This window comes from Euphorbia lathyris, chromosome 6 (genome assembly GCF_963576675.1).
Source record: "Euphorbia lathyris chromosome 6, ddEupLath1.1, whole genome shotgun sequence".
Lineage (NCBI taxonomy): Eukaryota > Viridiplantae > Streptophyta > Magnoliopsida > Malpighiales > Euphorbiaceae > Euphorbia > Euphorbia lathyris.
The window spans coordinates 37,262,492-37,267,115 of record NC_088915.1 but is presented as its reverse complement, the minus strand read 5'-3'; positions in this window follow the sequence as shown (position 1 = coordinate 37,267,115).

The following is a 4,624-nucleotide window of genomic DNA, read 5'->3' as shown; positions in this document are numbered from 1 at the left end:
CGCAACCCGTAGAGTTTCGGTTACATAAGTCTGTCTCACCAGAATTTAAGAGTAGTTTGTAGTTGTCACCCAAACCAACCTAAATTATTCACCGCCCAGATAACGAATAGAACCGAGTAGTTTAATACTTGTGGTTATAAATCCCGTGGATTCGATACCCGATCTTAACCGGATTATTACTTGATACGACGGGGTACACTTGCCCCTAAGTATTAGCGTCCAGTAGAATCTAATCATTCACATATCCACATATTCACTCATCACCTTATATACACACACTTATGTTGGTGTGCCCTAGTTCTTAGGCATTGGTTCATGTATATTGTATTATGCTTTTTGATTATTCTTGCATAGATACACTATTTGTGTTACATTAATAAAGACATTAATCTAGTTCATTTATATCTTGTGCTATAATATGAATAGAGAATCCATTGGTTGATAATCGTAAAACCATATCCCAAGTCTATTCTATCATGGGAATGATTAGGACCACATACTTGTATATTCGACGACTGTATGGTAGTAATTGATACTAGCCATAGCACTTGATAAGTCAGTTGTGAATATGGGTACATGTTGTATACATATGACTGGATCGATCCGCCCGAGAAAACTACATGGTGGTTGTGTCATTAGTTTTCTTAAGTAGGTCTCTAACTATCTTCAGACCTGATTTCATTATAATATCAATATGGGATCTGGTTCACTTTGACATACGCCTAACAGGTCTGTAACAGGATGCTAAATACGGGTATGATTGGGTGAACATGTGAACACGTTGGTATTGATATTGAAGTGATGGAATTACCACTCATGTAATAGTGAGATGATATCACAGGCCACTTGATAAGTGAGATTGATAAGTGTGTGGCCACACCCTGATAAGTAGTTTACTTATCTGTTTCATCAATCTACTTAAGATCAAGAAATATCATAAACATCGGAGAGGATGACAGCCGCCATGCCTCTAGTTTATAATATCGATATCAAATGGTAAAAGAAGTTAAGAGATAACTACAGGGTCTCTGCATCTTTAGACTGCTGAAACTCTGTCTTGGTTAGGGGCAGTAATGGTTTGCTAGAACCCACTTACTGTCTGTGGGCCGTGAGCCCACTGCTAGCTAAGGACAGTCCCATAGGATCGTGCACATCGAACATCTGAGTTAGAACTTATAGAACGGTACATTGAAGAGATGAAATTAATTAATTGATTGATAGTAAAATATCAAGGTAATTAATTGGTGGTTAATTAATTGATTAATTGATACTTTGTATCAAGGTAATTGATTAATGGTCTTAAGTGTTGAGTATTTAATTGATTAATTAGTTTACGGGATGTAATTCATTAATTTGTAAATTAATGAAATTGCATTCGGCGAATAATTAATTAAACTAATACGTTAATTTATTAATTAGTGTTGTTTGTTTAATTGGGGTAATTAAATTTAATCTAATCATAATTAATTGCATAGAATAAATATTATTGGTATTTATTTATGTAATTAGATTAGGATTGGATTAGTTTTGTAATTAACCAATTAACCCTAAACCAATTAAGTTTAAGAATACACTATATATATATATATAAATTAAAACACTAAAACCCTAATTAACTAATACACATATTCGGCCAACATCTTTTGCTTTGGAAAGCATTAGGATTGCGGCAGCCACTTGATTCAAAGTGGAGAAGCTTTGTTAGTAAAATTACAAAATCTCTCCAGTTCTTCTCCGTTCTTCGGCTAGCACCGGTTCTGGCTCGATAGCTGTTTGTGCACTTGACTACGGAGATCTTACTACTTTGTGGATTCTCCAGCCGTCTCTAGAAAAGACTGTCCGGGTAAGTTTTTATCCCTAAACGGATCCAAAAGGTTTTATTCAATCAATGGTTAATGGATAAAGATCAAATTAAAAGGGATTAGAAATAAATTTTAAACCGCAATTCCGCTGCGCTACAGTTGATTAACTGGCAATAATCCCTAACAGTGGTATCAGAGCCATGGTTTAGTCCGTTTTGATTGATTGAAAATTAATAAGATTTGGTTTTTATTATTTTCCAAATCAAGTTTTGAAATTTCCTATTAATTCCTCGTATAGAATTGTTCTAGGAAGTTTTCTAATTTTATTTCTGTCTGTATTTTTTTTGTTTCGTTATGAAATTATTATTTTTAAAATAATAAATTAAATAAAATACAGCAGCCATTTTTTTAAAAACAGAAAAAAAATAGTCCGGGTTCACGGAACGGTAATCACGGGACTGCTGTCCGTGGATAGCAGCCCCGCGGCTACTGTCTGGCGGATAGCGGCACTGCTGCTGTCCACGGACAGCAGCCCCGACTGCCGTCCCTGAACGCGAAATCACCGAATTTAGTTTTAAATTTGGTGTTTGGGACAGATTTAATCTTTTAAATTTTTCTCGGGTAATTTTAATTAAATCTGGGTCCTAATACCGTTTAATTTATTAAACGTGTTTTGAATAAAAATTAATTGGTATTACAATGTTTTTGATTGGCATGCATATTTAATTTTTAATCGAATTGATAATTTGTATAAAATTGAATATGGTTAATTTGTGAAATTGGCCCAATAGACCGTGACACCGGTTTAAATTGGGAGGGCTAAATTTTAGATATGTGACGATCCTAAAAATTTAGTGGGAGTGAAATTGTAATTTTGCATACAAATGGATGTTAACCGTTTGGGCCTTTATGTGCCTTAGTCACATATGATAAAATTGGCGATTTCACCATAAGTAACTCGGCTTAACTTTATTAGATGATTTTGGAATGCCATGATCATGCATTATATTTATATCTCTTACCGTGCAGCAATGTGTTATAGAGTTCTATGGGCCCTAAATTAAAGTCGGTTTGTAATTTAATTTATTTTGGGAAATATGGCCTGCGTGCCATTCTTTCATTAATGTAATTTTTAGAATAGGTTCTATTCATAAAATTGTAATCGGTCGTGAAAGAGCCCAGATGGTCCAAGCCCATGGTGGGAGCCCAAGGAGATTTGAAGCAAGCCCGTGAAGATTAGATAGTATATCTAGTTTCACTAGGATGTATTATAAGGCCCATAGAGTCTCTATGTTTATTTTAATTATACAATTGCTTAGTATAACATGAAATATAAGTAGCAAAGATCACCAGATCATCACCCGCGATAATTATACGTTAAAGTCGTATCACTTAATTAATCCGGATAATGAAATATTGAGTCATTTAAAAGTGCTTTCCAGATTCACACCTCTTCTTCCCAAGTAGTGCTACAGTGTATGACGTGCCCTAGCAGGTATATTGTAGTAATTAGTGGGCCGTCGAGGGTTAGGATACTTCGGTATGGCTAACACGTGTATGGTGGTTGGACTCAACGTGGGTAGCATTAGCTCAGAGTGGGCCCTAAGCACAGATAGGCTAAGTGTCACAAAGCCCATCAAACCAAGAGTCCTTACGGAGGATTGGATAGTTTATCCTACCAAATCGTCAATGGTCGACGGCGGAGCCCTAGCTCGGTCGATTGTTGATGGATTGTGGATCTTGGTCAAGACAGCCAAATAAATATCACCAATAACGAATTAAAATTGATTATTAATTTGATCTTTGGCTCAAGCCCTTTATTCTAACTCTAATGTAATTTTCCACGTAGATAAAAATCACCAAGTTACATAAAAGAAATAATGACTGCAACAAGCACAACTCACTCAGACCACTCTTGGAAAAGGAAAAACTTTCAGGGACTGATTTCCTTGACTGTCCTATGAACTCACAAAAGGTTTGTAGACACGAGTGGAAGGAATCTGTACTGATTGCTACCTTACCAGCCAACAAAGGGAACACACCTAAGGGAAAGGCCAAGTCCAAGTCCAAGGCGAACGCCCAAAAGGCAAAGTCAAAGACAAGGAAGGCGACAGCTCTTAAAGGTAGGTTGGCCTTGGCAGATGATATCTGTCACGAGTGTAATGAGAAGGGACACTGGAAGAACGTGTGTCCAAAGCTAAGGGAGAAACAGAAGGCTAAACCTTCTGGTTCTGGCATTTATGTTGTTGAGATAAATCTGGCTATTTCTGCATCTTGGATTTTAGACACTGGATGTGGTACTCACATTTGTTCAAATGTGTAGGGACTGAGAAATAGGAGGTTGTTAGGATCTGGTGAAGTGGATCTTCGAGTCGGCAATGGTGCTCGTGTGGAGGCCTTGGAGATCGGAGATTACACTTTAGAGATGCCTACTGGTTTAGTTTTAGAACTTAGAGATTGTTGTTTTGTACCTGCAATGCGCAGGAATATTATCTCAGTTTCTATGTTGGATATTTCCGGTTTTAATTTTAATATTGGACGTGGTAGGATTTCTATACATCGTGGCAATATTGTTTATGGAACGGCATTTCTAGAAAATGGTTTGTATATCCTTGATCTAAAACGTAGTGAATCAATCTATAACATAAGCGCTAAAAGGATTAAGACTAATGAACTAAATCCTACATATATCTGGCACTGTTGTCTTGGCCACATAAATGAGAAACGCATAACTAGGCTTTACTCTAGTGGAGAGCTAGGGTCATTCGACATGCAGTCTTATGACACGTGTGAATCTTGTTGAAAAGGGAAGATGATAAAGG